Consider the following 20,787-nt stretch of genomic DNA (forward strand, 5'->3'; position numbering starts at 1 on the left):
ACAGCATTCTGGGATGCTGTAGATAAGCCCCCGATGTATCCTAAAAGATGAGAATAAGACGTTAGATTATACTCACCCAGGGGCGGTCCCGCTGTTGGTCCGGGTCCGGCGCCTCCCATCTTCATCAGATGACGTCCTCTTCTGGTCTTCACGCTGTGGCTCCGGCGCAGGCGTACTTTGTCTGCCCTGTTGAGGGCAGAGCAAAGTACTGCAGTGCGCAGGCGCCGGAAAGGTCAGAGAGGCCCAGCGCAAGAAAATGCTGTGTTACTTCTACGCCAGATGTCTGTTCGACTTTTGTCTCATCAGTCCACTGAGTATTCTCCCAAAAGTCTTTGGAATCATCAAGATGGTTTTTTTTGGCAAAACTGAAATGAGCCTTTATATTTTTGCTCAGCAGTGGTTTTCATCTTGGAACTCTGCGATGCAGGCCATATTTTGCCCAGTCTCTTATGGTGGAGTTATGAACACTGACCTTAACTGAGGCAAGCGAGTCCTGCAGTTCTTTGGATGTTGTTGTGGGGTCTTTTGTGACCTTTTAGATGTAGGTTTGGGTTTGTTTTCCCTTTAATAATACAGACCTTCATTTAAAAACTGCATTTTGTGTTTACTTGCGAAAACTATGTAGCCTCTTATTTATCTCAGCTCTGCAAACCCAGCACTTAGGCATGCTGTGCTCCAGTGGTCCCCAACCCTTCTTATCTTGAGCGCCACGTTTCAGCTATGATAGAGGGGCATAAGCCACATGTAGAGACCCCTGAATAGTTACATTAAGCTCCTGCTTCTGCCCACAGTAGTAAGACTGAGAGTACACATTACCGGTATAATGACAACCAAAGCTTATTGAAATCACATCTAAGCAATATACTTACTTCACATCTCAATATCGCATGCATCAAGCTTCAAGTACCTCCTCTGCCTGGCAATATCCTCCTATACAAAAGCCAGTATATACTCATCCTGATCTGTTCCTTTGTGCAGGCTTACAGAAGTCAACATCTGGAAACTTGTTCTTCATAACTGTTCACTAGACGTAATGTATCAAGCTGGCAGACAGCCACGGGCCACACATTACAGGTCCATGAGCCACATGTGGCTCCAGAGGCACACTTTGGGAGCCCCTGCGCTACCCTATCATTTGAGGATGCAGTCAGGTCTGGCAATGCTGACTCTACTGACTGCAGACTACAAAACACACATAAATCTTAGCTAGATGTTTTCTGACTAAAAAGTGTGTTTAAGGCCACGTTCCCAGGTGTGTGAAACAAACCTAACAGTTCAATGATTTATCTGGAATTGTGCATTTGTGTGTGATACCAACACAAAAGACGGCGGCTGGTGGTATTGCTTGACAATCTATATGCAGAGTGTTGTTAGAATTAACTATCTAGAGGTTTTTATTTTTACTATTTTCTATAGAACTATGGCTGGCGCCTTTGCATGGTGTCTCCTTCCCCCTCCATGCAGGAATGCCAGCATACTCATTGTCCAGGCCCCATGGCGTGGTTCCCCGGCGTACTACTTCCTGCTGTAGTACGTGCTGTAGCTCCCCTACTCTTAAAGGGGCAGCACGCATATTGTAAATGCCCTCAACTTGTAGCTGAGAGGCATTTAGTAAATTTAGCAAACCTGCTGAAAGGCTGGGGTGTCATCCTATATAAAAGATTCCCTCTCCCTTAGGGAGTCGCCAAGAATGAGTTTAGTCATTAGGTATTGTGTTCTACCAGTGCAGTTATGAGGTCCCCTGGTCCCGGTAAGACCAGTGTCCTGAGCTCGAATCCCTGGTCCTGGGGCGGCCATCCTATTTCTGAATTCCCTTGCTCCCGTTGCGACCAGTGCCTGAATATTGTCCCCTGGTCCTGGTGCAGCCAGTGTCCTGAACCTGAAACGCCTGGTCACAGTGCGGCCAGTGCCTGAACGTTATTACCTGGACCTGTTACGGCCAGCGCCTGAATGCTGTACCCTGGTTCTGGTGCGGTCAGTCGTGAATCTGAAGTCCCCCTGATCATGGCGCAGCCAGTGCCTGCAGCTCACTGGTCCCAGAGCAGCCAGTCCTGTTCCTGAAGCCCACTGGTCCTAGTGTGCCAGTGCCTGAATATTGTCTCCCAGTTTGTGTGCGGACAGTCTCTGATTCGGTATCCTAGATCGGTGTGTGTGAACATAGCCCTAGTCCGTGTCAGCGAACCTGACCTCTGGGATCAGCAGCTGCAGTACCAGGATCTGCCTAGGAGTGGTACCAGGCAGCTACCTGCAGCCCATTCTGTCTCCAACATCAGGAGCTCCAGTGAACACTGGTAGCCGCTTAGCTACGCATCTTCCTAGGCAGGCCCAGCCCTGTGGCACAGTGGGTCCACAAATCCACTTGCATTACCATTGAGCTTAACATTTTCTAATATTTTGTGTTGCATCGTTCAGTGGTAAAATCTTCCATTTCTCAACATTTTAATCAATATACCAAGCACCAGAAAGTAAAAATAATCTACAAGGATCAAATACGGTAAGCAAAATCCTACAATAAGTACCACCAGTGCTTAGTAGAGGAAGAGTGAAAACCACTCAGACAACAGAAGAACCAAAGTACCCCAATAGCCAGGCAATACAGACGGCAGCACTCAAATAATCATTTAAAATGCCTTTATTAAGATGGCACATGGTAGTATCATAGAAAAAGAATGCCTACATTTAGGACACACATAATTCAATCATAGCGTATTTATAAAAGATAGCGGACATAAACAAGGTAATAAAAAATATTAATAGCACACCAGAAATATTTTTTTTTTTAAAAATGGTTACCGTATTTTTCGGACTATAAGACGCACCTGACTATAAGACGCACCCAGGTTTTAGAGGTGGAAAATAGCGAAAAAAATATTTTAAGCAAAAAAAATGTGGTAAAATTTAATAACGTACTATTATATGTGGTGTTATTATATATAATAGTACGTTATTATGTTGGAAGCTGCGGGTAGAAGATGAAGCTGCGGGACCAGTGTGGTGTCTGTAAAGTACTATATGAAGATGCTGGAGGGTGAGTATAAGAATGGGGGCACAGGGCTTATATTTAAAGCACCTCTCCAGCACTGAAAAATAACACTGGAGTGCTGCTTTAAGAACCCATGGGAAAACTATAACTCCCAGCATGTCCTGTAGATCCTATGGCATGTTGGGAGTGCTTTATTGTGTGTTGTAAAGACTAACCTATTAATTGTGGCAGCCAGCCACACTGTGGTGAGGTGAAAAGCTGGAGCATCCCATGACTGCACACACAGAGCCCTCCCTCTTGTTGCCTCTCCACAGGTCATAAGAGGAAGCTAGCAGATTCTAGTGGGGAGTCTGAAGGACCTGTGATGACATCAGAAGAGGGCTGTGTGCTGCCATGTGATGCTCCAGCCCACCCTCTTCATGACATCACACAGGTCCTTATGCCTCAGCATCCAGCCCAGGCAGGTATGCAGTGATCTTGTGTCTCCCCTGGCCCCGGCTGCTGCCCCCTCCTCCACCGGACACACAGATCTCCCCAGTTGCTGCAGGAATCCAGCACTGGGGAAACCAGGAGTGTTTCAGTGAAGGACTATTCATTTGCTGCTCCCCACTCACTGCTCAGCTGACAGGTGGGCGGGGAAGCAGCTAATCAATATTCAGTGCATTTTAATCATCGGGACCAAGTGGTTTCCCCAGCGCTAGATTCCCGGCAGCCAGGACATTTTTCTGCCTCCTGCAAGTGGGATCACAGTGCGATCCCACTAGCCGCTGCTCCTTCCCCACATGCTACATTCCGACCATAAGATGCCCCCACACTTTCCTCCCAAATTTGGAGGAAAAAAAGTGCATCTTATGGTCGGAAAATAAAGGGCCCCCTATTAGAACACAAGAAAACTAATAAAAAAGAGGAAATAAATGAGAAAAAAACCTTTGTATCGGCAATATCCGAAGCCAGAGGCTATAGGATATGCCTATACATACATCATTATATCAAATCAAATGTCCCTTCCTTTTTTCACTTACAATATTTCTTTTGTTTGTACTCTAAGCACTTTATCATGTGCACGTTATGATTTATTTTGCGCATTTTTTTATTATTATCATATGCAATTACTGATATATATATTTCAGCTGCATTGCTGTTTGTACGCTGCTGTGCAAACCAACTGCTTTTTTCAAAGCAAAAATCCTGTTGCTCCTTCTTTTCTGCACAGTTCTCTTCTTTCTTTGTCCACACTCTTGTGTGCAGCAGTTCTTTTTATTGCTGCCATACTTGTCCTTTGATCATTGTAGGGAGATTGAAATTCTACTACAGCCCTTGTATTTTTTGATATATCTGCCAACCACTTTCTGCCACTCAAACTGTAGTGTAATACAGTGGGCCTGATCTTTTCCTGCATTCTTCCACACATAAAAAAGGGAGATTTATATTGCCACTGAGTGCATCTGCGTCAGTCCTGTTTGTGGCATATCTGTCATCCACTGTCTGCCACTCAAACTGTGTAGTGTAATACAGTGGGCCTGATTTTTTCCTGCATTCTCCCACACATAAAAAAGGGAGATTTATATTGCCACTGAGTGCATCTGCGTCAGTCCTGTTTGTGGCATCTGTCATCCACTTTTTGCCACTCAAACTGTAGGGTAATACAGTGGGCCTGATCTTTTCCTGCATTCTCCCACACATAAAAAAGGGAGATTTATATTGCCACTGAGTGCATCTGCGTCAGTCCTGTTTGTGGCATATCTGTCATCCACTGTCTGCAACTCAAACTGTGTAGTGTAATACAGTGGGCCTGATTTTTTCCTGCATTCTCCCACACATAAAAAAGGGAGATTTATATTGCCACTGAGTGCATCTGCGTCAACCTGTTTGTGGCATATCTGTCATCCACTGTCTGCCACTCAAACTGTGTAGTGTAATACAGTGGGCCTGATTTTTTCCTGCATTCTTCCACACATAAAAAAGGGAGATTTATATTGCCACTGAGTGCTTCTGCGTCAGTCCTGTTTGTGGCATATCTGTCATCCACTTTCTGCCACTCAAACTGTGTTGTGTAATACAGTGGGCCTGATTTTCCCAGCAGTCTCACACACCTATAAAGGGAGATTTAAACTCACAACAAGTTTACGTACACCTTCTAACTGGTTTTACAGTACCATATAACGTTTGTTAGTTTGGTTACATTTTTCCAAGAATGAGGAAGTCTGGTGGAAGAGTTCGTGGCCATGGGCGGTCATTGCCAGCTGGTAATGATGGTAGTGGTGGTGGAGCATCAGGTGGTCATGGGAAAAGCAATATAGCACCTAAGTCTCGAGTTGTTGAGCCAGCATCATTGTCTGGCTACACAAGGCCTCGAACACTCCCTTTTCTGGGAGTAGGAAAACTGCTTTTAAAGCTGGAGCAGCAGGAACAAGTTTTGGCTTTCGTTGCTGACTCTGCCTCTAGCTCTTTCGCCTCCTCTTCAGAAAGTGCAAAATTTAAAAGCAGCGCGTCGCCAGTGGATGCTCCCGGTCAGGAACAAGTCGCTTCCTTGTGTCCTTCACCCAGAACAACAGAGAAAGATGCGTCAGGCGACACAACGGGTTACTCCATGGAGCTCTTTACACATACCGTGCCTGGGTTAGAAAGGGAAATTGTTAACAGGCCATGCCCATTACAAGATGAATCGGACATGTAGTGCACAGATGCACAGCCACAGCTAGATTATTATGCTGTTCCATTGACTCAGATCACAACATTGCCCTCGCAGTGTACTGAGCCAGAATCTGACCCTGATGAGACTATGGTGCCCCGTCCCGAACGCTATAGCACCGGCTTACACGGTGACACAGAGGAAGGTGCACAGGACATAGAAGAGGAGGTGATAGATGACCCAGTTGTTGACCCCGATTGGCAGCCATTGGGGGAACAGGGTGCCGCTGGCAGTAGCTCTGAAGCGGAGGAGGAGGAGCCGCAGCAGGCATCAACATCGCAACAGCTTTCATCTGGCAGGCCCGTATCTGGCCAAAAACGTGTGTCAAAACCAGAAACAGTTGTAGGACAGCGTAGTCATCCGGTTACAGTAGTTCAGTGTGCAATGCCTGAAAAGGTATTCGATAGTAGGAAGAGTGAAGTCTGGCAATTTTTTAACCAAGATCCGAATGATCGGTGCAAAGTGATCTATAAGAAATGCTCAAGGACCTTTAGCAGAGGTCAGAATGTCAAAAATTTAAATACAAGTTGCATGTGTAAACATTTAACCACCATACACTTGCAAGCCTGGACTAACTACCAAACGTCCCGTAAAGTTGTTGCACCTGCTCACAATGAAGCTAGTCAGCAACGCTACATTCCTTCCCTCACTGTAAGCCCACTGTTTACGACACCACCTGCAGCAAATGTGGAGGTATCGTCGCAAGGCCAAAGCAGTCAGGGAATCACCAGGTTCTTGGTAGGAAACACTGTATGTAGGCCAACAGCAAGAATACCATCACCAACCCTCTCTCAGTCTGCCATGTCCACCACCACCCTCGCTAGTTCCACCATATGCAGCTCTCCAGTCCAGCTCACCCTACAAGAGACTCTCCTTAGGAAAAGGATGTACTCATCCTCTCATCCATGTACACAGGGTTTGAACGCCCACATTGCTAGACTAATCTCGTTAGAGATGATGCCCTACCGGTTGGTTGAAAGCGAAGCTTTCAAAGCCCTGATGGCCTACGCAGTACCACGTTATGACCTACCCAGTCGACACTTCTTTGCAAGAAAAGCCATCCCAGCCCTCCACCAGCATGTCAAAGACCGCATTGTCCATGCACTCAGGCAATCAGTCAGTAGAAAGGTGCACCTCACAACAGATGCATGGACCAGTAGGCATGGCCAGGGACGTTACGTCTCTATCACGGCACACTGGGTTAATGTGGTGGATGCAGGGTACACAGGGGATAGCCATAGCGGCACAGTTCTGCCTAGCCCACGATCTAGGAAACAGTTGGCTGTAGGCATTTGCCCCTCCTCCTCCTCCTCCAGAAGTGAAAGCTCGTCCACAGAGCGCAGTCGCACAAACACTCCATCCGCAGCTGCCAGTGTTGCAACCATGGTGTCCCATTATGGAACAGTTTGTGGGAAGTGTCAGCAGGCTGTGTTGGAAATGAAGTGTTTGGGCGACAACAGACACACCGCGGAAGTTCTGTTCGACTTCTTGCAGCAAGAAGCTAAGTCATGGCTGGGCACTGTACATCTTGAGGCAGGCAAGGTAGTCAGTGATAATGGAAGGAATTTTATGGCTGCCATAGCCCTTTCACAACTGAAACACATTCCTTGCCTGGCTCACACCTTGATCCTGGTGGTGCAGTGCTTCCTGAAAAGTTATCCGGGGTTACCCGCCCTGCTCCTGAAGGTGCGAAGACTTTGCTCGCACATCCGCCGTTCGCCCGTACACTCCAGCCGTATGCAGAACCATCAGCGATCTTTGAATCTTCCCCAGCACCGCCTAATAATCGACGTTGCAACAAGGTGGAACTCCACACTGCACATGCTTCAGAGGCTGTGCGAACAGAGGCGTGCTGTTATGTATTTGTGGGAGGATACACATACACGGGCAGGCAGTTGGATGGCAGACATGGAGTTGTCAGGTGTGCAGTGGCCGAAGCTACAAGATCTGTGTCAAGTCCGTCAGTGTTTTGAGGAATGCACACGCCTGGTTAGTGCAGACGACGCCATCATAAGCATGAGCATCCCCCTAATGCGTCTGCTGATGCAAAGTTTGACGCACATAAAGAAGCAGGTGTCTGCAGACGAGGACGAGGCTAGCCTTGATGACAGTCACCCACTGTCTGCTTAGGGAAGTCTCCTGGACGAGGTGGCGGACGAAGAGGAGGAGGACGAGGAGGATGATGGGGATGAATATTTATGGGAAGAAGAAGCTTCTCAGGGGGCATTAGAAACTGGTGGCGTTGCAAGGTCAGGTACAGGGTTTTTGAGGGAGACAAGTGATGTTGATTTGCCAGAAAGTGCTCCTCAACACAGCACAAGCAGTGAATTGACACCTAGAACATTGGCCCACATGGCGGATTATGCCTTGCGTATCCTAAAAATGGACCCCCGCATTATAAAAATGATGACCGATGACAATTACTGGTTGGCCTGCCTCCTGGATCCAAGCTATAAAGGGAAATTGCAAAATATCATGCCACATGAGAACCTTGAGCAAATATTGGCTACCAAACAAGCAACTCTTGCAGACCGTTTGGTTCAGGCATTCCCAGCACACAGCGGCAGTGATGGTTCTCACACGAGCTGCAGGGGGCAACATGGCAGAGGTGCTAGAGGTGCACAAATCAGAAGTGGCGTTGGACAGAGGGGTTTTATGACCAGGTTGTGGAGTGATTTCGCAATGACCGCAGACACGACAGGTACTGCAGCATCAATTCAAAGTGACAGGAGACAACATTTGTCCAGTATGGTTACTAACTATTTTTCCTCCCTTATCGATGTTCTCCCTCACAAGTCATTCCCATTTGATTACTGGGCATCCAAAATAGACACCTGGCCTTAATTGGCAGAATATGCATTGCAGGGGCTTGCTTGCCCAGCGGCTAGTGTGCTATCAGAAAGAGTATTCAGTGCTGCTGGGTCAATACTGACCGAAAAAAGGAGTCATCTGGCTACCCAAAATGTTGATGATCTAACCTTCATTAAAATGAACCAATCATGGATTTCTAATTATTTTGCCCCACCTTTCCCGGCTGACACCTAGCTTTCCAGTAAAAAGGTCTTGCTTTTGGACTGGTCTGTTCCAATTTCTCCATTTGCAGCTGCTGTATGTCCAGCATACGCCATTTATACACCTCCCTAAATGGGCTGACTCCCCCCACGGGGCCGTGGTCACCACTTGGCGCAAGTTCCCGTGTGAGTGCCATTTGGCTGAAGAGGTGGGTGTGCCCACTTTTGGGCGACGGCACTGGCACAGGGTCCCTCATAGTACAATGAAGTCTCTCTGGCAGTGGTGGTGCGCACCTAACGTCAGACACACCATAGTAACATGAGGGGCCCTGGGCCAGTACCGCCGGCCATGAGAGAGTGTTCCCCCCCAGCTAAACAAGGTGCTCTACCACTTGCAAAATTATCTCTGACTCCTCCACCACTGTTTAGTCTATGCGGTTAAATCCTTCAATGGCACTGCCAATACCAATTTGCTGACATGTATGATGCTACTAAAAATATACTGGGGCCCTGTCCTACATTTACACCAGTTAATACTTTGCGCCAAATACCACTGTCTGCAAGTCAGCAGAGGAGCCCACCCCTGTACATAGGTATGCCACCTGTTTATTTGTTAATTTTTTTTTATTGCCAGACATTAACATCAATTTATTATTTTGGACTACTAACTGTGTCAGACACTCCTTCCAATTGTCCTCCGCTGACCACACCAATGCTGCCTGTGTACCCCTGGAACCTATTAAAACCTGCATCGAGCCAACTTTTTTATTTTAGGCCTAGTAAGTCTGTCTGCGGTCCCTCCTTCCAATTGTCCTCCGCTGACTACACCAATGCTGCCTGTGTACCCCTGGAACCTATTTAAACCACCATAGAGCCTACTTTTTTATTTTAGGCCTAGTAAGTCTGTCTGCGGTCCCTCCTTCCAATTGTCCTCCACTGACCACACCAATGCTGCCGGTGTACCCCTGTAGCGTATTTAAAACTGCATAGAGCCTACTTTTTTTATTTTAGGCCTAGTAAGTCTGTCTGCGGTCCCTCCTTCCAATTGTCCCCCGCTGACCACACCAATGCTGCCTGTGTACCCCTGTAACCTTTTTTAAACTGCATTGAGCCAACTTTTTTGTTTAAGGCCTACTACCTGTGTCTATATTTCAAAAACCTGACCTGCACATCCAAACATAGACTAAGTGTGAACAGGTGCTGAACCTAGAGTCGCCAACTCGTATATAGTTAAATAAATAAGGTAGCACACTGCAGCGCTAGAACATACAAACTTGAAATACGAAATTTGAACTGCATTACTGCACTAGAAATATGAAAAATGAGAGCGTTTAGCGCATAAAAATGGCCAATTTTATGTGTACCTGGTAGCCACTTTACGGCATCTCTCTTATACCAGGTCCTACGCTTGCCTTACCTCGCTGAGAATAAACGTCTCCATCTGAATGGGTACATGTGAAACCTCTTCCTAGACTAAAATTCTCTCTCTCTATGGAGGGGTATTGGACCTGCTGTAATTAAAACACCTGTGGCTAGAAGGCGGAGTGCACGATAAGAAGGCTAGAGAATACATTTCAAAAACCTGACCTGCACATCCAAACATAGACTAAGTGTGAACAGGTACTGAACCTAGAGTCGCCAACTCGTATATAGTTAAATAAATAAGGCAGCACACTGCAGCGGTAGAACATACAAACTTGAAATACGAAATTTGAACTGCATTACTGCACTAGAAATATGAAAAATGAGAGCGTTTAGCGCATAAAAATGGCCAATTTTATGTGTACCTGGTAGCCACTTTACGGCATCTCTCTTATACCAGGTCCTACGCTTGCCTTACCTCGCTGAGAATAAACGTCTCCATCTGAATGGGTACATGTGAAACCTCTTCCTAGACTAAAATTCTCTCTCTCTATGGAGGGGTATTGGACCTGCTGTAATTAAAACACCTGTGGCTAGAAGGCGGAGTGCACGATCAGAAGGCTAGAGAATACATTTCAAAAACCAGACCTGCACATCCAAACATAGACTAAGTGTGAACAGGTGCTGAACCTAGAGTCGCCAACTCGTATATAGTTAAATAAATAAGGCAGCACACTGCAGCGCTAGAACATACCAACTTGAAATACGAAATTTGAACTGCATTACTGCACTAGAAATATGAAAAATGAGAGCGTTTAGCGCATAAAAATGGCCAATTTTATGTGTACCTGGTAGCCACTTTACGGCATCTCTCTTATACCAGGTCCTACGCTTGCCTTACCTCGCTGAGAATAAACGTCTCCATCTGAATGGGTACATGTGAAACCTCTTCCTAGACTAAAATTCTCTCTCTCTATGGAGGGGTATTGGACCTGCTGTAATTAAAACACCTGTGGCTAGAAGGCGGAGTGCACGATCAGAAGGCTAGAGAATACATTTCAAAAACCAGACCTGCACATCCAAACATAGACTAAGTGTGAACAGGTGCTGAACCTAGAGTCGCCAACTCGTATATAGTTAAATAAATAAGGCAGCACACTGCAGCGCTAGAACATACCAACTTGAAATACGAAATTTGAACTGCATTACTGCACTAGAAATATGAAAAATGAGAGCGTTTAGCGCATAAAAATGGCCAATTTTATGTGTACCTGGTAGCCACTTTACGGCATCTCTCTTATACCAGGTCCTACGCTTGCCTTACCTCGCTGAGAATAAACGTCTCCATCTGAATGGGTACATGTGAAACCTCTTCCTAGACTAAAATTCTCTCTCTCTATGGAGGGGTATTGGACCTGCTGTAATTAAAACACCTGTGGCTAGAAGGCGGAGTGCACGATCAGAAGGCTAGAGAATACATTTCAAAAACCTGACCTGCACATCCAAACATAGACTAAGTGTGAACAGGTGCTGAACCTAGAGTCGCCAACTATAGTTAAATAAATAAGGCAGCACATTGCAGCGCTAGAACATACAAACTTAAAATACGAAATTTGAACTGCATTACTGCACTAGAAATAAAAATGCGCCAACTCGTATGTAGTTAAATTATTCCCAGCGAGGTAAGGCAAGCGTAGGACCTGGTATAAGAGAGATGCCGTAAAGTGGCTACCAGGTACACATAAAATTGGCCATTTTTATGCGCTAAACGCTCTCATTTTTCATATTTCTAGTGCAGTAATGCAGTTCAAATTTCGTATTTCAAGTTTGTATGTTCTAGCGCTGCAGTGTGCTGCCTTATTTAACTATATACGAGTTGGCGACTCTAGGTTCAGCACCTGTTCACACTTAGTCTATGTTTGGATGTGCAGGTCAGGTTTTTGAAATGTATTCTCTAGCCTTCTGATCGTGCACTCCGCCTTCTAGCCACAGGTGTTTTAATTACAGCAGGTCCAATACCCTTCCATAGAGAGAGAGAATTTTAGTCTAGGAAGAGGTTTCACATGTACCCATTCAGATGGAGACGTTTATTCTCAGCGAGGTAAGGCAAGCGTAGGACCTGGTAGAAGAGAGATGCCGTAAAGTGGCTATCAGGTACACATAAAATTGGCCATTTTTATGCGCTAAACGCTCTCATTTTTCATATTTCTAGTGCAGTAATGCAGTTCAAATTTCGTATTTCAAGTTTGTATGTTCTAGTGCTGCAGTGTGCTGCCTTATTTATTTAACTTTACTACCTGTGTCTGTCTGCGCCACTCAATACAGCTGTCCTCCTCTTAAAAAAGCTGAGCTTCAATTGTCAAGTTTTCAGCCTATCGGAATTTGAAAACTGCATTGGGGCTACTAGTTTGGTTGGGGCCTACTAACGGTGTCTGCCGCTCCGAGGTGTTCTCCTGGGTTACTTTCCTGAGCTTGTATCTTCAGGCATTCGTTAAGTAGTTTTAATATTAAACTGCATTTGGCCTACTAGTTTGGTTGGGGCCTACTAACGGTGTCTGCCGCTCCGAGGTGTTCTCCACTGAACAAAGCTGTGCCGCCTGTTTACTACTGTTACGAATTTTGAACTGCATTTAGCCTACTCACTGATTTGGGCCTACTCACTGTGTCAGCCTCTAATTACAGTTGTCCTCCACTGAACAAAGCAATGACGTCTGGTTAGTCCTGTTACCAATTTTAAACTGCATTTAGCCCATTTTATTATTTGGGCCTATATCTGTGTTTCCTCCTCATCCTGCCCATTGCCCAGCCAGTGCTAGATGAGTCTGCTGGTACATTGACCCAGACCACTACATTCCCCTTGCATGCTACACAGCCAGAATCTGACCCTGCTGAAAGTCAGGTTCCCCTTACCGCATACTATACCACCTTACACGGGGACAAAGAGGAAGGTGCAGATGAAAGTGCAGGTTCCTTCATCAGGTGGGGGGGCATACTCGTTGGCGACGTCACTGACACAGGGCCCCTCATAGTATGCAAAAGTCTCGCTGCCGGTGGGAGGCGCCCCCGCCGTGCAAACACACCGCCGTACTTTGAGGGGCCCTATTGTAAGAGGGTGAACTGTAGTCCCACTGAGAGGGCACTAGGACCCTGTGGTTTTTGCCTGTTGCAGCAAAGGACAGACCGTGCAAAACTCCCAGAGACAATGTGTGCTGGGGGGTGGGGTCTAGTGTCTCCGGTGTAAAGTGAAACTAAGAAGTGAGAGCTGAGAGAGAAAAGGAAGCAAAAGGAGAAGCTGCTGTGAGATCTTAAAAAGAGACTGTGTGGATTTACTGCAAGTGTTTTTGGAGGAAAAGAAGCTTTTGAGAGACTTTTTGTTGCTAACGTTCCCCTGGAGAAGAGCTAACCTTTTGTTTAACTCTGTGAGAGACTTGTGTTGCTAACGTTTCCTGGAGAGGAGCTAACCCTTTATCTAAGAAAAGACTGAGACTTTACTAAGAATCCAGTACGTATTTGGAAGTCTGTGGATTCCCTGTGCATTGAGTGGAGGAACAAGTCTGGACAGACTGCTGATACAGAGACGGACGGATTGTCGTGGAAGCATTCCTAGGAGCTACAAAAGCAGAGACTACATCGTGAGACCACTAACTAAGTCCCCGGCGTTTGGGCTCGGCATCGGCCGACAAGACAAGAGGAGCTTGCTGTAACTTATTGGCGCTGAAGATAAGGATTGGCTGCAGCCTGTGCGGATTCCTGCCTGAGAGGAAATCAATCTCAGGATACGGTACCATAGTTATAGATACCCGGGTATCTCTGCTCAGAGTGTTAAATTGTTACTTTAGAGGTGTATCTTATATTAGAGTTGTGTAAGTTATACTCAATGTGCCATTCCAGGGCTCCCTTAATAACACTACATTCAATTTACACTTGTTCCTGTTTTTAGTTCCTGTTAGGTAAATTTCTTACTAGTCTGTTGTAGTATACACTTCTCAGGAGACCTTGGAGTGGCACAGTGATTTCAGCTGCTGCTGAGCTAGTGTATCTTTGGGGTGCATCTGCCTTAATATTCTCCATATTACCTTGATTATTTTGCCTTTGAGTAAATACCGTTGGAGATTTCTGCCTTGGTCTTGGTTTGTGACTCACTGGATCTTATTCGGACCTCTGGTCATTACATTTTTGGCGTAGTCGGCAGGATCCAGTGTTTGTCATGGACGAGGGCGAGGGTGGAAATGACCCCGCTGTATCCGCATCCTCCTCGGGGGTTGGGGTTCCCCTGGCAGCCGCTGCGACTCCGGGAGGGTATGTGCCTGTAGGGGCTTTACTTCAGCACATGCCGAAATACGATGGGCGCAATATGGCGTTGCAAGATTGGGCTCAGAGAATCCGGAGTATTCTGGGCATGTGTAATTTGACCCCCGCGTTACGCGCTGAGCTGGCATTAAATGCACTGGAGGGTGATATTAGGCGTATGGTGATGGTGCGCCCAGAATCAGAGAGGGATACATTAGAAAAGATTTTGGAACTGTTAGAGGGGAGTTTGGGGGGCCGAGCGCGTGTGGCCCAGCTTCGGTCCCTATTCTTTAATCGTCCCCAGAGAGAGTGTGAGTCCCTGATGCAGTACTCTAATATTTTGCAAGAGATGTTGAATGAGATGCAGCGACTAGACCCGGGGGCCATGGGGGCGTTCCGGGAGGTAGACCGCTTGCTCCAGGACCAATTCATCACCGGTTTAGCCAATAGACTTCTCCGGGACAAACTGTTGGAAATGGCCCGGGTTGCACCAGAGTTATCTTTCTGGCAGATTTACCGAGCTGCAGTGGAAAGGGAAGAGAAATCAGCCTATGTTCCCGAGGGGTCAGTGAACAGTGCCCAGCTGGAGGAAGATGGGTCATCAGGGTCGGGGGGAGAGGGGCTGGTAAGCGTGGTACAAGCTTTGCGTGCTGAGGTGAAGGAGTTGAAGCTGAAATTGTCTCAACTGACAGTTGATCCCGCCTCTACCCCCTCACGGGAACCTCCTGCCCCACCCCCTGGAACGGAGACACCGCAAATGACCAGGTCGTCCTATCAGAATGAGTCAAGCCCTCGCCCACGAGGAACAATCACCTGCTGGAAGTGTGGCCGCCAGGGACACATCTCGCGTTACTGCCGGGCGCTTACAGCCCCAGAAACCCCATCGCCGGCTTTAAACTTCCGTCCGCTGCCATGAGAGGGCAAGCAGCAGCGGCCCCACCCACACAAAGCCCTCGACGGAATGAACAAGATTTGTTTGCATGTAGTCCAGTGATAGAAGCAGAGTTTGAAGGGCGGAAGATGAGGTGCTTGGTTGACACGGGATCCGAATGTACTATAATGCCTCTAGAAGTATATGAGAGATACTTCAGTCGACTAGTGATTCCAGAGGATGGCCGAGTGATACGACTGACCGCCGCAAATAATGGTCAATTGTCAGTCAAAGGGATCGTGTGGATGCAACTAAAAATGTTTGGTCAAGAGCTGGGGCAGAAAGGGGTAGTACTGGTGGACCACCCCCCTAGAAGAGGGATGGAAGTGACGCTCGGAATGAACGTGCTGCGAGATTTGAATCACCAGATGTATGCCAGTGAAGGACCCCGATACTGGGCCCGTGCGACAAGACACCGACCCACACAGAGAATTCTACACCGTCTAGTGCTGAGTTGCGACTTGCTGAAAAGTGCTGTCCCAGGTGGCCGGGTGGACCGGGTCCGAGTGACTTCGAAGGCCCCGATCCTGCTGGGACCCAGACAAGAGGAACTCTTAATGCTGCCTGTGGGAGCTGCACAGAGATTGAATGGGCTTGAAGTGCTACTTGAGCCCGCCCGAGAGGGTTCCTCATTTGCCAAGGTACATGTGGCCCGGTCTTTGGTGATTGTGAAGAATGGACGAGTGCCGGTCCGATGCATCAATGTTTTAGATGAAGCTGTTGCAATTCCCGCTGGGACCATACTGGCTGAACTGTTCGTGCCGGCAGAGAAGATGTCGGAAAATGCAGGGTTCGAATTGCGACCAGACCAACAGTCATCCTGGACATTCGCGGTCGAGGTAGGCCGGACTGAACCTCCTACGGAGGAATGGAATGTTCATGTGATCATGGAGCAGATGGGAGTGGATCGGGAGAAGCTGACCCCCGTGCAGTTGGAGCAGTTGGAGAGAGTTTTGTGGGAACATCAAGAAACCTTTTCCCGACATGGAGAGGACTTCGGGTGTACCCAGACGATTGAGCATGAGATTCCAACGGGGGATACTCCACCCATTAGAGAAAGATATCGTCAAATTCCTCCGGCGCTCTATCAAGAGGTGAAGAGCATGGTGGCCAGTATGCTGGACAACCAAGTGATCCGAGAGAGCCGGAGTCCCTGGGCGGCCCCTGTAGTCTTGGTCCGCAAGAAGGATGGGACACTCCGATTTTGTGTGGACTATCGGAAACTGAATGCCCACACCGTACGGGACGCATATCCTTTACCGCGTATTGAAGAATCCCTGTCGGCCCTGGGTCGGGCCAAGTATTTCTCAACGTTGGATTTGGCAAGCGGGTACTGGCAGGTCCCAATGGCTGAAAAAGATCGGGCCAAGACGGCGTTTGTCTTGCCAATGGGGCTCTTTGAGTTCAACCGGATGCCCTTTGGCCTCGCTATCGCCCCGGGAACCTTCCAACGCCTGATGGAACATTGCTTGGGCGATCTAAATTTTGAATCAGTCCTGATATATCTAGACGACATTGTGGTGTTCGGAACCTCATTTGAAGATCATCTGGAGAAGCTGCGTCAAGTTCTCCGGCGGCTCAAGAGCTACGGCCTGAAAATAAAGCCAAAAAAATGTCAACTGTTACGAAACCAGATTGAATATTTGGGGCATCTGGTGACCCCGGACGGGGTACTACCTTTAGCCAGTAAGATTAAGGCGGTACAAGAGTGGCCACCTCCTTGTGACCTGCGAGAAGTGCGGGCCTTCCTGGGTCTAGCAGGATACTATCGGCGGTTTGTGCCTAAATTCTCACAAGTGGTGAGTCCCTTGAATGAACTTTTGAGAGGGACAGCGCTGGGTCCTCGAAATCTCCCCATTCCATGGGGGCCCCTACAGAAAAAGGCATTTGATGGAGTGAAAACCGCCCTAACGAGTGCCCCATTGCTGGCCTACGCCCGGTTTGACACCCCTTTTTTGTTGTATACCGATGGTAGTCTTCATGGGTTGGGGGCAGTACTAGCACAGGTGCAGGACGGCCGAGAACGAGTGATTTCTTATGGCAGCAGATCTTTAAGAGACTCCGAGCGAAATCCGGCTAACTACAGCTCATTCCGGCTGGAATTGCTGGCCCTGGTGTGGGCAATGACAAAACGCTTCGCCGAGTATCTAACAGGAGCTGAGGTGCTAGTCATGACAGATAACAACCCGCTAGCTCACTTAGAGAATGCAAAACTGGGGGCGTTGGAGCAGCGGTGGGTCGCCAGACTGGCCAAGTTCAATTACCGCATTAAATTTCGCTCTGGTCGAGAGAACGGCAATGCAGATGCATTGTCAAGAGTTCCCCTTGGGTCATCCGGGGAAGATGTTGACGAACAACTTGAGGATACTGAAACTCCAGCTTTGGGGCAAATACCTATCTTCCAAAGTGTGGTACACTCAAGTGGGGTGGCCACCGGGATGCCCTGTGTCCTGGGTAAAACACCCTCAGATTGGACAAGAGTCCAGGATGAGTGTCCGGACGTTGCACTTGTGCGCCGTTGGGTACAAAACAAGGCCTGGCCCAGTGCAGAGGACAAGGCTCAGTTGTCCATGGAAGGAATGAAACTCCTTCGACAATGGGATAAATTGTGTGTGGAACAAGGTCTTTTGTATCGTAAGGTGTACCTGCCATCGGAGCTGCAGCATCGGTACCAACTGATAATTCCTGTGGGGATGGGGCCAGTGGTCGCTCGTGAGGCGCATGAGAAGGGGGCCCATTTTGGAAGTGAAAAGACACTTCAGTGGTTGCAGCGAGTTCTCTACTGCCCTGAGTTGGGAGGGATGGTGGCTGATGCGTGTCGGCAGTGCCGAATTTGTGGGCTCAACAAAAGCCCTGAGCAGCGGGCTCCCACACAGTCTATTAAGACTTCAGCTCCACTGGAACTACTCATGACTGACTACGTGTTGATAGGGTACTCTACGTCAGGGTACTCCTATTGCCTGGTGATGACAGATCACTTTACCAAGTATGCTGTAGCGGTGCCGACAAGAGATCAGACGGCCAAGTCGGCGGCTGAGGCAGTGTGCCGACATTTCTTCCAAGTGTTCGGGTGTCCGCAGAGAATACATTCAGATCAAGGGGCCTGCTTTCAGGGGACGCTGATGAAAGAGTTGCACCAGCTCTATGGTATCGAGCAGTCGAGAACAACGCCTTACCACCCTCAGGGTAATGGGGCGTGTGAGCGTTTTAATCGGACCCTGTTGCAAATGTTGAGGTCCTTAGAGAGTCAGCAACAGACATGCTGGCCTGAGTATCTCCCCGAATTGATGTGGGCTTACAATAACAGGGTGCACAGTACTACTGGTTACTCACCACACATGTTGATGTTTGGTAGACCTGGCCGAGACATTGAGGATTTGAACATGCCAGATCCCTCCTCCGCCCCCCTTCGGACTGCATCCGAGTGGGTACGAGAGCATCGGCGGCGGTTGAGGGTGGTGCATCAGGTGGTGGGCGACCGCCTTCGCCAGGTGGTCCATAAGGACACGCGACCTGTACAAACAGAGCTGTTCTCTCCGGGAGACAGAGTGTTGGTGAGGACAAAACGACGGTCAGGAAAGCTGAGTGACCGATGGGAGGCGATACCGTATCTGATAAAAAAACAGGTGAACCCTGAGATTCCAGTGTACGAGGTCGAACCGGTGGGGACAGGGGGGCCAACCCGTAATTTGCATCGTAACATGTTAGAACGGTGCTGGATTGAAGATTCGGCGCCTACTCCCCTAGAGCCAGAGGCCATGTTCCAAGGGGCGGGAACTCTGAATGATCTTGAGTTTGATGGTGTGCTTACTCCTGCGCCTGCTTATTTGCCCCCGGTGACCGATCTGGCCTCGGGTGATGAGAATGTTGGGGATATGGAGGATGTTGTTGAGGAGAGTGCATCAGGTCAACTGCTTGGTCCTGACGCTGTATCACAGGACATCGAGCCGCAGGAGGAGACAACTCCACTTACGCCCACTAACATGACCACGGAAGAGACTCTAGCTCCCTCTAAGGTCGCACCTGTTGATGTAGGACTCAGGAGAACTACACGATCTACGGCAGGAATACCGCCTCAGCGATATGCTCAAGATGAATTTGAGTGGGAAGGTATGTCGAGGACGCCAACCTCTAGTGGGGTGGCATGTAAGAGGGTGAACTGTAGTCCCACTGAGAGGGCACTAGGACCCTGTGGTTTTTGCCTGTTGCAGCAAAGGACAGACCGTGCAAAACTCCCAGAGACAATGTGTGCAGGGGGGTGGGGTCTAGTGTCTCCGGTGTAAAGTGAAACTAAGAAGTGAGAGCTGAGAGAGAAAAGGCGGGAAGCAAAAGGAGAAGCTGCTGTGAGATCTTAAAAAGAGACTGTGTGGATTTACTGCAAGTGTTTTTGGAGGAAAAGAAGCTTTTGAGAGACTTTTTGTTGCTAACGTTCCCCTGGAGAAGAGCTAACCTTTTGTTTAACTCTGTGAGAGACTTGTGTTGCTAACGTTTCCTGGAGAGGAGCTAACCCTTTATCTAAGAAAAGACTGAGACTTTACTAAGAACCCAGTACGTATTTGGAAGTCTGTGGATTCCCTGTGCATTGAGTGGAGGAACAAGTCTGGACAGACTGCTGATACAGAGACGGACGGATTGTCGTGGAAGCATTCCTAGGAGCTACAGAAGCAGAGACTACATCGTGAGACCACTAACTAAGTCCCCGACGTTTGGGCTCGGCATCGGCCGACAAGACAAGAGGAGCTTGCTGTAACTTATTGGCGCTGAAGATAAGGATTGGCTGCAGCCTGTGCGGATTCCTGCCTGAGAGGAAATCCATCTCAGGATACGGTACCATAGTTATAGATACCCGGGTATCTCTGCTCAGAGTGTTAAATTGTTACTTTAGAGGTGTATCTTATATTAGAGTTGTGTAAGTTATACTCAATATGCCATTCCAGGGCTCCCTTAATAACACTACATTCAATTTACACTTGTTCCTGTTTTTAGTTCCTGTTAGGTAAATTTCTTACTAGTCTGTTGTAGTATACAGTTCTCAGGAGACCTTGGAGTGGCACAGTGATTTCAGCTGCTGCTGAGCTAGTGTATCTTTGGGGTGCATTTGCCTTAATATTCTCCATATTACCTTGATTATTTTGCCTTTGAGTAAATACCGTTGGAGATTTCTGCCTTGGTCTTGGTTTGTGACTCACTGGATCTTATTCGGACCTCTGGTCATTACACTATGCCAGTGCCAATGCGAACGAGTGGGCCCCCCTGCTTGCTCAGGATCACAGCACTTGCAAAGTTGAAATACTTACCTCTCCCTGCTCCACTGCCGTGAAGTAGTCCACGTTTCCTGGGCCCACTAAAAACTTGAACCAGCCATACCCCCCACAACTTTAGCCAAATGGTCACCAATTTCCAATGCCTAACTTTTATTATAAGGTAAATTAAGATTGACAAGCTTCAGTAACAAGAATGGATGTTTTTGCCATTAAAATGGGCACTGTAGGTGCTTTCCTGGCCTCCACTCACTGCC

The sequence above is a fragment of the Ranitomeya imitator genome, chromosome 1 (genome assembly GCF_032444005.1).
Source record: "Ranitomeya imitator isolate aRanImi1 chromosome 1, aRanImi1.pri, whole genome shotgun sequence".
In the NCBI taxonomy this organism is placed as follows: Eukaryota; Metazoa; Chordata; class Amphibia; order Anura; family Dendrobatidae; genus Ranitomeya; species Ranitomeya imitator.